This window comes from Ixodes scapularis, unplaced genomic scaffold (genome assembly GCF_016920785.2).
Source record: "Ixodes scapularis isolate PalLabHiFi unplaced genomic scaffold, ASM1692078v2 PGA_scaffold1__304_contigs__length_218370807, whole genome shotgun sequence".
Lineage (NCBI taxonomy): Eukaryota > Metazoa > Arthropoda > Arachnida > Ixodida > Ixodidae > Ixodes > Ixodes scapularis.
In genome coordinates, this window is record NW_024609846.1 from 189,379,894 (window position 1) to 189,392,236 (window position 12,343).

The 12,343-nt window shown below is 45.4% G+C and overlaps 1 pseudogene; it reads left to right on the forward strand.

Moving 5' to 3' along the window:
- The first annotated feature begins 2,251 nt into the window (after positions 1–2,251).
- On the forward strand, positions 2,252–6,605 carry LOC115327313 (annotated as a pseudogene).
- The last annotated feature ends 5,738 nt before the right edge of the window (positions 6,606–12,343 follow it).

A 12,343-nucleotide genomic window follows, 5' to 3' on the forward strand; every position in this document is an offset into this window, starting at 1 on the left:
AACGCTGAGCTTGTCACTTCAAAACACCACGATATGATCTGCACAAGAGATAACGTTTGTTTTGGTATTTTACAGAAGAAAGCCCCGACAATCTTTACTATTCAAGACACTCAATAAAAAAAAAGTCTAAATACAAATTGAATAACAGCGGTGACATGGGACATCCTTGCCTTACGGGCGTTCGCACGTGAATTTGCTCCGTTACCTCCTTGTTTACAACAAGCCTTGTGGTACAGTCTTTATATGCCATTTTGGCACTTTCAAAAATAATATCACGCAGATTTACATGCTTTAAAACATAAAAAAATGCAAAACAATAGTCAGAGTGCAGGCGAGCTGGTGTAAGTTGAACATGATTGTAAACCTGAGACTGGGGCAGGAAAGAGAACATAACAGAAGGTAGTAAAAGAGGAGGCAACGTCTCAACTAATAAAAGGGCATTAAGCCTGCTTCAGGTACGATTAACAAAAAAATAGTCAGAGTGCAGGCGAGCTGGTGTAAGTTGAACATGATTGTAAACCTGAGACTGGGGCAAAAAAGAAAAAAAATACATCGTGCTTGACACGGTCGAACGCCTTATCCAGATCGATTTGGAGAATGGCTACCTGGCCCATGCCCCCATTTACACGCTTCTAACACGCTGCGTACGACAAGCACGTTCGTCATTATGGTTCTGCTTTGGATCCCACACGTTTGGTGGTTACCAGTAAGCCTAGAGGCTACACTTTGAAAACGTCGCGCTAAAATATTTGCAAAAGCTTTGCAATTCACATACAGAGTGTGATGGGGCGGTCGCCCGTGACTTGGCGCAGTTTCACAACATCGTCACTCTTATGGATAAATACAGGATACGTTCGCGTAAAGAACGGAGGCAATTCTTTTCGTGCATACGCTTTACAGAATACATTCAGTAGCACGCTGGAGAGAACGTTCTTGCACTTTTTAAAAAAAGTCGGAGCATAGCCTGTCGGGCCCCGGCGTCTTCTCGTTTGGAAGGTCATCTATTGCCTTCACGATATCTTGCATGGTTGTTGGCTGAGAAGGACCTTCCGTCTCCTCTTCTCTTAATCATGGCAGGGACTTGAGAAGCTCCCCACACGCTAGGTCCTTTCTTCCTTGACGTTTCGATTAAAAAAGTTGGCTATAGTGTGCAACAAATGCCTGCTGTATGCTATTTGGGCTCGTGCTCGTAACGCCCTTGACATCTATTTCAGCGATTTCTTTCCGCAGCGCGTATCGCTTTTCATTCGCTAAAGCCCGTTTCGTTGACTGCTCGCCCATAAGGTTCTTCTCTGCACGCGCTCGGACGACGGCTTCGCGATAACGCTCTTGGTGAAGCTGTTCTAGCCGTTTTTTTCACGCTATCTAAATATTTTAAAAGTGAGCTGGGAGCTACACACTCCGCTCTACACTCTAAGCTCGGTAACCTATAATGTAACTTCTAAACCAAAATAACCTTTAAACTAAAGGTTACAACGACAGTCGTTTTGATGTTTTCATTATTTTCGCCAAGACTATAGGTTACAAGGGCCAAATTGAAAGCCAAGACGCAGCATTATAGGTTACTTGAATGGCAGCCGACGTGTAACCTCTACACAGTAACCTATAAAAAGCGCGGTAACCTATATAGTCAAGATACATAAAGAAATGGAGTTAAACTAAATTGTTGAACTTGAAATTATAACTGGACTCACGAGGCGAAGCGCGCTGCTTGCTGTTGGCTGGAGGCGTTGACAGCATGCGTCAGGTGGGACTGGAGTTGCATTCCTCGCATCACTAGTCACAAGCTTTGGTGACATATATTTAAGTACAGGATTTACTTTGTGTCCTTAACATCACAATGTTAAGGATATTTTATACACGGAACTTGTTCTTTTTTATTTTTTTTCTGTTGGGGCAGTTAATATTAAAATGAAGCGATATATTTGATTTCCATATCATTTACTCATGCAAAATGCGTGTTGTCCTATAATCGTTATATGTTAAAAAAAGAAAAAAAATCGTAACTCCAAATATAAGTTAACCTTATTTATCTGTACGAGTTAGAAACTATAGTATTGCATAACTCAACATTGCATAACTCCAGCAATGTTGACGTTTGTGTGCCGAATTCGGATGGGAACACGTTTGCTATATAGCGAAAATTTTACCAGCGGAGGTAAGACCTTCTACGCATTAGAACATGATATTACAATTGCGGGCTTATATACATTATACAGTTATGCTGACACACGTTAATGTATCTCAAAGCATGGGGGTAGCTTACTTCCCAGTCATAGAATCGTGCACACGACGCGAGGGAGCGAGCGAAGAGTCGAGTAAAGGAAAAGAAAAAATCAGGGACGCGAAGGATCCCACCCTTAGGTCGATGTATGTGCCCATAGATGGCGCTAGTTGTCTCGCGGTCCAACTAGCCGCCAAGTTTGCCGCTTGCGTAGCTTGCCAGTTAGCCGCCAAATTGCGTCTTGGTGGGTGGCGGGTGTGTTCCAAAACTCACACAAACAGACCCGAGTTACTCCCGTTACTCCGGCAGATCGTATCAAGTGACAAGTCGTATAGAGAAACGCTGGACGAGGGTAAGTTTTCCGAACGCAAGGGCAAAAAACTTCTACTCTGGACTGAGATCGAATGGATTTTGGAACACAGCCCCTCTTTCTTCTTGAGTATGTACGTACGTTTCGCCCCGCATGGCGCATGTTAGGCATGGCTCTCACCAACAAACATTTGTTTGGCGTGTTTCGTGGCCGTTGCAGCGAGGCACATTGCGACTCCAAGCGCTACACGGTCCTCGGCCCTTTGAAAATCAAGTGCGATTATTGTGACCACTGTCCCAACGTGCATGGGAAAATATGCGACTTGGGTAAGTGTTTACACGCGGTACTGATTTTGACTTGGGATTAAATGTGCTGTCTTTCTTCGCTCCTTTATACTGCGTAGGCCGATGATTAACTTACACGCGATGCGTTTTACCGGTAACAATTCGATCGGCCGCACATGTTCATATGTTGCCAATTGCAGCTTCTTAAATAAACGTGGCTCGCAGTGGCGGGAAACCAAGAAAGCGTAAGCTCGTTGGGCGTCTAAATCGTTGAGCGTGTTGGTTTTTAATTTACGATAACTAAAGAGGGATATTGAACGAAACATTTACTAAAGAGGGATATTCAACTAAACATTTAGGGGTTTGACTTCGCCTCTCCGAAGCTCTGCTTCTTTTTCACGCCGCAATTCGCGCACCCCAGATCCCCGGCTGAACGGGTCATTCACTGATCGCCAGCGCTGATTTCGAACAGCTTTCTGGCTGTATTCTCCAGATTCTCTAGAATTTTGTCTAGTTCGGTTAAAGTGTTGGAAAAGATTCCGCAGTCCCGCTGCCGTTAAATCAACTGATGATTTAAAATAAGGCAGCAGCTCTTCTCCCCGCAGCCGGGAGAATAATTTCCCGAACCTCTACCGTCATTCGCCTCCCATTGGCTGTCTGAAATCATGTGACAATTGCCGGTAGAATACTGACTTTCTTATTCAGCTGGTATTTTGTGGCAACACGTTTCAGGGACGCATTCACTAAAACGCACTTGGCGACGCGTGTTCAACCCCCCCCCCCCCCCCCCCCCCCCTTCGTTGCCGCCGCTGCCGCGTGCTGCGTTTACGTCTCTTAGCGGCCGGAGTCTGTGGCGGCTCATTACAAAAATGTTAACCCACCTGGGACCACCCGTACACGCCGCTTCGACGTTTTAACAAAATTGTTTACCACCTGGGCACACCTGTACTTATGTGCCAAATATTTCCAGTGAAAATGACATTATAACCAGCACCAACACGGCTGAGTACCGTTGGATGTACAATGCACTGGGAGAAGCACTTTCAAAGAAGTACCCACGACTTTTATGGGACAGTCCGAAACCAGGATTCGTCTTCAGCACAGAAGCCACGTTTACGCAAGTCAACTTTTGTCATAAATATCAAGAGAGGTGAAAAAGCAGTTATCATTTAGCTTGCTATGAAGCCACCTTTGTGAATATTGTTAGTGCAAGTGCATGTTATATGGTGTTCCATTCTAATGAAACACCTTATAACATGGCTGAGCGTAAAGCAGGGGCTTAATTTTTATTTTTCAGAGTGTGTTCGTACGAAGATTGTCGGTCGCAATAAAGGTTCGAAGGCACAGAGCAGAGAAAATAGCAGAGCCTGTTTCAGCCCTTGTATCCACTCTGGTTATTACAAAGGATAATGCTGCCTTGGAGCTTCAGGTTTGTTGCAGCATGTTGCTTTCATTCCAAATAAGCTGGGGAGAATAGTTTAGAAGCAGTTGTGTTTGTAGCGTGTATTTTAGGTTTTGAGCTCAATATTCAATGTGTTGCTGTGCTATGATCATATTTCAGGCCTTGGGTTCAGCCAACCTAACTGGTGTGACACACAACATGGAAAGAATCAGGGTCCTTCTGGAATTAACCCTTCCGGACCTTCCGCATTATTCACATGGATCCTTTGCCTCAGTATTTCTTGGTGGAAGAAATCGTATGTCAGCAGTTGTTATTCAGTTATGGGGAGCATGAATATATATTTTGAGGTTTGTAACAAAAATTGTCCTTAAAGGTCTTTACTCTTTGCTAATGAGTAAACTCTTTGCTTTTTACTAGTAATAGAAAGTGTGCTCGTGAAAAATCCGTCCAGCAACTGGTTTTCATGAATTATATATGTATAACGTTTAAACATTTTTTTTTTAAATTTATCACGGATCTGTGCGGCATGTCGAAATCTTGTTGATGGGGTTTCCCATTAAGATTTTAACATCCTTCATATCATGCAAGCATGTACAAAGCTTGTATACTTTGTCTAAAGTACAATAATATCCTAGTGATATCTACTGCTTCGATCGAATTTAAATAAATATTTTTTATAGCTGTGCATGGAAGCGGAAGTTCGATTTCAATCGCAAGTTGTGGCACTGGAGAAAAGGCTGGCCGATGCTGCCAGGGTGTTTTCCGAAAGCCAAGGAAACGAATCCACACTCTTGGACATTATGAACTACTTGCAGCGCAACATATGGCACAAACTAAGCAATGAGGTATCTGTGCAAGCACTTTTCAACACTTTATATCAGTTTTCTGTACACGGTGTACATTTACATCTTTGCCTAACAGGGCGGAGGATTTGGTTAGGTAGCATTTTCTCTCGCTACTTGCGTTGCGAAGAATATGGCCCCAGAGATGCATACCATGGGCCATAAGTGCCAATTCAATAGATATATACTAAGAAAAAACATAGCCAAGATCACGCTGGATGTTTCACTCTCATGAAAAAGGGTGTCAAAAGGTGTATTCTTACACCCTTTGTCCCATATATTACATTCCAGAATTTCAATTCGACGTACAGTGCCCTACAGTCGAACAGAGGGCTCGAAATTTTACGAGGGGCTTGATAGCCGTGTGGTACAGCATTTTAAATAGCTAAAGTACGTATCAGAGACCACATAAAGAAAACACCGAGTTTTTACAGTGGAGCCAAGAAATCCCGGATTATTTTTTTCGTGTTCAGTAAAACGCACATTAGCTATTTTAATAAGTTGTACCACACGGCTATCAAGCCCTTCGTAAAATTTTGGGCCGTCTGTTCGACTGTAGAGCGCTGTATGTTGAATTGAAGTTTGGGGGTGTATTATATGGGACAAAGGGTGTAAGAATAACCTTTTGACACCCTTTTTCTTGAGAGTGTGGTGTAAATTGTGTTTTGTATATAAATTTGCCTGAGGACCTTCAAAGAAAACAATTTGCCCAGAAAAATTATGTCACTTGAAGAATCGAGGACACCGCTGCTTTTATAAAGAAGCAAGAATGCGCCAGTGTTCCTATAAAGTTACTGTGCTTAATTAATTCACGCATCCCATTGCTTGAGCAGGCATTGCAGATCAAATCTAAGGTAGAGTGAAATGAACGCCAGTCTATTACTTACTCCCCGAACTGTATACTGCAGCTCCTTTATTAGTATGCATATATCAATTACGTTTTTGGATTTCTTTGGTCTATATTTCTTTAATTGTTCCGCCTTCTTTTGCGCAGTTTCTTCAATTTTAGCGCAGGTGTCCCTCCATTACAGGTGTCACATGACTAATCTTTTCATGATAAAATAGAAAGCGCTCGAAAAACGAGGACGAAAAAGAGAGGACACATACGACAAAGAAGCGCTTGCTCGTAACTGGAAATTATATTAGAACTTGGGAAAGCACAACGATCATTCCCTTCCCCCGCTGCACATGACCTATTTTTTTTTCTGTCAGCAGTAATATTCCTTGTACGCTTCTTTTTGTAGGCGCCACTGCTAGAAGGAGGGCTACAAGTCACTGCACCCCACATATACACCAACTCTGAAGGGACCTGCATTTTTGCTGGCAGCGAAGCTGAAGTTTTTCGACTTTCAACAAGCAGTCTGGAGCGTGCCCTGATTCTGAGTCTTCTCACGTGTAACATCAAGAACCTGGAATACCCGTATGCGTTTTCACAAATGCTGTAGCTCGCCTTCCCATGACCCCAAAGGGGGTCATGGGAAGGCATTTGAAGTGCCTATTGGCACTGTTGAAAAAGGATGTTTCTGGAGGAAAGGGAAACTGAATGACATAGTTGGTTTTCCTCCATTATTAATCGCCAATTATCATACGCGAGAATTTGTTTTTGTAATGCAATAGTTTGGCTTTTTTTACTGTTTTATGGTAAAAATTTAATTGTTTTTATCCCCATTGCTAGTAAGGCCTTCATTTGTTGTAAGCTGCTTCAACCAATAAATATTTTCACCATTTATCTTTTTGTGCAATGTGATTCATAATTTTGCCGGAAAGGCCGAGAAAGCTGTAAGGTACAAGTTTGATAGGCAATGATTGTTGCAGATGCCATCATATTTTGAATATCTCTTCCATTAACGATTTTCACCAATACATTTAGAGAAAAAAATATTACATTTTTATGACGCTACAAACTAGTTAAAGCTTGACGACACATTTCTTAGAGAAATATGTTTTTTTTTTGACAAAGTTAACTCATATTTTAGAGGTTGTACTGTTATAAGTATGTTTTAGCGGATGGGCTCTTAAGCGTGCTTAAAACAACAGTCAATTTAATTCGAGGAAGCTCAAAAGCACTGTGTCATCAAAGTTTCAGCATATCTTTATTTGTGTGTTGTGGAATATATATTTTAGTAACCTTTCAGTTTGTTGCACCATTTAAAGGTTACAACTAATGGCAAACAATAAAATCATACATTGTAACCTTTAAAACATCTGAAGCATGTATACTTATACTAATGGTTACGGCGCTATAGGTTACAATGTACCTTATAAAATAAAGGTATACTAAAATTTGAAAACGTGCACCTATAATAAGGGTTACCGAGCTTAGAGTGTAGAGAGCGCCTGCAAGTCAGCGTTTAAACTGCGTTCGGCACAACGCGCGTCGTCGCCCAAAATAGATGACCTTTATATAGCAAGCGTCTTCACTTCTTGCTTTACGATCTCCCACTGCTCAAAAATACCCCCTCCCGTACTTTCACAATACGGCTTGAAAATTTCGTTTATACCCGCAAGAAAGGACTCACCATCGAGCAAGCTGTTAAGCTTCCACAGCTTCCACTCGATCCTCGCCTTCGTTGGTGCTTTATCACAGATCACAGTTGCAACCAGGCAGTGATCGGAGAAAAAAAAATCCGGAGTTGCCCGATATTTGCTTAACAATGATGAAACGGAGGCAAAAACGTAGATCCTATCAAGGCGGGCGTGGGATGACGCTTGAAAATGGGTGAAACGAATCTCACGAGTTTCATTCCTAACGAATCCACGTCAACTAACTCAAAATCGTCGAGCCTATAATAGTCGTATTTCTCTCAGTGTACTGCCTAAACGGCCTTCTATCATTCGCTCGAACAAAGCAGTTGAAATCCCCGCACAACACAATTGTTCTACTGCAGTGTAGAAAACGGCGTAAGCCCCCCAAGATCGAAACTCGGTCTTTCACCGTACTCGGGGCGTATATGCTAATAAGCCGTTAGTGAACTACTGAAAATGAAAAATCGCACATTATAAAGCGCCCTTTCATGTCGGTGTTGATGTCCAATTCCGACAATAGAAAGGACTTCTTCACAAAAAAAAAAAAAAAAAAACAACCCCCCGAAACACCAACAGCGTGCGTACCACAAACTTAATAGGAAATTAAAAACGGTTTTAGTGCGCTGGCTACCTTCTCCTCTTCAGCTATCTTGGTTTCCTGCAACGGCAAAAAAATTGGGTCTCTCATTAATTAATGGCGAATTCCACTGATCGTTTTGGAGCGCGCCGGGATCGACTTTTCTGGAGCGAGCCTATTTCACTGGGCGATCGGGATCGAGACCGACGTGTTTCAACCGTCGTTTTGGATTAGCTCCCGCTTAGATCTCGATCTGGATCCGAGAAAAGTCGCTCCCACGATTTCGGCGGATTCAGCCGGAAGCCAGCCGGGCCAGCCCTCGGCGCACACACGTGGCTTCCTTTCTCGTGGGGCATCTCGCCTGATTTCGCCCATCTCGCCTCAGAAGAAGAAGCACGTCGCGGGCTGGGCTCCTAGATGGTCTCGACATCAGAAAAATTCGTAATGGCCTCTGGTTTACCCCTTGGCTTACCAGCCGGTTCGTTTTCCAGGAAGTGGAAGAGAAGGTACTTTCTGCGCTACGGGCATTGTGGCAATCTTTGCTAGAAGCGCCTGCGCCATTCCTGCCGCTCGTGCGTCGAACACGTGTTAGCGCCGCGATTGCGAAAGCATCTTCGAAACTACCGCGACGGCCGCGGAAAGGGGATTCACGGGCAGTTGAATGACGGCAAGGCGTCCGCCGATCCCGGAGCAGTGGTCATGCTCCACTGAGGATCCGTAGGCCGCGCGACCCCGTTCGGATCGTTTGCTCCAGTCCGGATCTGGTCAACTGATCCCGGCGCACTCCAAAACGCCCAGAGGAATTCGCCATAAACAACGTTTCACTTGGCCCTCTGATTTACGTGTGCTGAGACTTCGGACATTTAGCATTGCAACCTTAAAGGGGTACGTAAACGAAGTGACGTGAGCGCGAGCGCTCTTTCTTTCGCTTCAAAATCGGCCAGCGAGAAGCGTAATGTTTTGTCACGCCGGTGACGTCAATAGTGCCTGCAGTGCCAAGGATACCGTAGTTGCGAGCGTTGCCGCTTGATGGCGTCAACCTGTGACGATCTCGCCTAGTAGTAATATCCAAAAACTGTACGTTCTAGCTTGCACATCACGTCGTTCGCGGCCATACCAGTATTTTATGTGCCACGAGCGTTCGGTTCACCGTGTTAGTTTCACACCGCAAAAGTAGAAGCTCGAGGGAACCGGTAAGTATAAATAACCGTTAGTACCAAGCAATGGCGAGGGGGAAAGTGATCTACCCCCAGAAGATAAAGTTTTTCTTTCGGAAATAGCGTAATGGAGGCGGCACTCACGCAGTCATCCTCGTGTGACCCAATAGCCAGTGACTCTAGGATTTCCCTTGCAAGCTGGTTTTTCTGTTTCCGGTATTTCCGAAAGAAAAACTGCATCTCCTGGGAGCGCCCCAAGTGAGAAACCTAGTCAGGAACCTGTGAACACTAGCCACCAAATATCATATCGAAGAAGAAGTTACCCTTTGGAACTCAATAGTATAATTTATGAGGGTAGATGAAAAATAATTCCAGTACATAGTATAATTCATGAGGGTAGATGAAAAAGAAGAATTTCAGTAAATGGTTGATACTCCAACAATGTGTGTCTCTTTTTCTCAACTCCTTGGTTTTTTCCCTCTACGTTCCGCTGGAAACCTTCAGAACCAGAAGCGTGCTCGCGTCGTGTCGTGCAAGGAGCCGCACCGAGAACGAGCTCACTGTGGCCAACTAATCTTTCGCTTTCTCCGCCAAGGCTTTACGAAAGCGTTCAGGCCTAGGCTAATTCTGCCGGCTTGCCGTATTTCCGCAGAACGGCGCTGCTCCTATGCCACAAGTGATGTCACGAGAAGTTTCACACCATCCACCAGATGTGAATTTGAAATCGTTTTATTAGGTTTAAAATTAGTTCTCCTGTGTTTTACAGCGCGATATTGATATTTCCGAGGTGCTGCCTGTCCCTAGCCCATATTTATGCAAAATGATCGGCGCAAAAATTTCGTTTCCGTACCCCTTTAATGGCTGGGTCGGGCATGCAAATCATTGGTGGTTGTAGCGCAGCACATGCCTTGACCCTCAAACGAAGTCCCTAAACCAGTCATTGCTGCCTTAATTGCTGTCTCACCGCCTGCAGTGGTCTGGGGGAAGGTCGGGCACTGGATGGTACCGGTCCTTCTTCTTCTGCCGCCACGCGCTTGGACTGGGCGTCACGCCTGGCGCCAGGAGTAGCTCGTCGAGACCGCGCTTGATTGACTCGCTGGGCGTTCATGACGGAGGTCTCTTCTGAAGCGTGCTCCTCGGTTGACGGGGTACAGGGTGTACGGGGGACCACGTTGTCCTTAAGCAACGCCACAGCAGGGAGAGGTGTAACGACGTCGTTGGTGAGGGGGGTGTCGGTCGTTGACTCGTTGGCACCCTCTTCCGCTTGAGCCTCCGCAGCACATTTGGCTTCAGGAGGGTGCCCCTGATGTTCCGCAGCTGACGAAGCGTCAAGGTCCCGACCGTGCGCGGCTCCCTCCGCCTCCTTAACGTCCATGGTTAAGGGCGACATGTCTTCCGCCTGGGCACCACCGGCTACGCGAGAATAAGTCTTAACGCATTCTTCATTTCCAGGCCCGGAGCGGAAGCACTTCAAGCACTTTTGCACGTGACAGTCTCGCCTAACGTGCCCTGAGCGCTTCTACCACAAGCCGACAGGCGCCCTCCCAGGGATGACGACGAACACGTTAGCCTTGTGGAGTCTTAGCTGGTGAGGAATGCTGTCCGGCGTGACACCTTTCCTAAGCGTCACGCGGGCGACTCAAGTGGTGCACTCTACACCCTCAAGTCCCGCGACCCACCCTTTTCGCGCCCGACGTCGGCAACCTTCCCGTGGGGCTCCAGGAGTCTGCGGACCGCGTCGTCCGGAACTTGAAAAGGAAGCCATTGAAGTCGAACACGATCCTCGGTTGTGCTGGGATCGATGATGACACAGCGGCGTCCCTTCATCTTGAACTTTCGGGCATTGAGAAGTTGCTCCTTGGCCTCGGGCGTGTGTAACGTTGCCAACCAGACGTGATTCACTTGAAAGGCCCCAATGGCCGCGATGTCGCTGAGAACAGCACACCGTCTCAGTTCTTGCCTGAACTCTTCAATCCTGTACGGGCGTCCCTTAGTTTCGCAATGCAGCGAAACTGAGTTTAGACATGCCGCCCCAGGTGGGATGGGCGGCAGGACAACCTTCTAATTGTCGGTGGCAGACGCACCGCCAGCGGACGAAAAACCAGGGCCGCCAAGGGCCGTTATCGCAGTTCCGGAGGAGCCATCTATTCTGCTACCGTTCACGTCGAGCGCCAGAGGCGGAATCGGGCTATCGCTAAGCACGCGGCAATATGTATGTTTAACATCCTGATATGAACGATGACACAATACAGGCGGTTGGTGCTTTATTTATATCATTAAGTACAAAGAACGGCCCGTCAACGTTGAAAAACAAAGATTTGTTTCGCTTCTTTACGCCGGAGGAATTTATTACATACGTACTTGCATATGTTTACGTCAAGTATATTTATAATTAAGCTGGGTACACTGATTGTACTACAACAAATATACCTTTGTGATTGGCGCTAACATACTTTGATTTCATGGAGCATGCCCGTGAAAGCACAAACGTACGAGGAGTGAGAGAAAAGAAATTAGGCTGATTTTTAATCACGAATCTTATTGTTTTTATGCACCAAGTTTATCTCCATCATGGTAGTGCCCTTGGGCAGCTACATATCAACGGAGGTGTTGTTTCAACTGTTCGTAGCAGTTCTTGAAGTCTTCACCTCAAATGCGCTTGAGCTCGTCGGTTACGCTCTTCGGGTCGTTATACAGAGCAAAAAAATATTGTCATTTCATGAGGGAAAAGTATGCAGGCGAGCTAGTTAGGACACATATTTGAAAGAAAACCCAGTCTCGGCTAGTTTTTGTTCACAAGCAATTCATGAAGTTTTCGTGCCTGGGGAATACGAAAAGTAACCGGGATTGATATCTGGCGAAGAGGGGGCCCGACATTTAGAGGAATGCTGACAAAACGCATGGATGGAAAATGCAGTGTGGCATGGGGCGTTCTCGTGAAACAGCGTCCAAGTGCGGGCAAGGTTTGGTAGGACACGTGCCACCCTCTTCGTGACCTTTTCAAGGACTTCCGAATAAAAT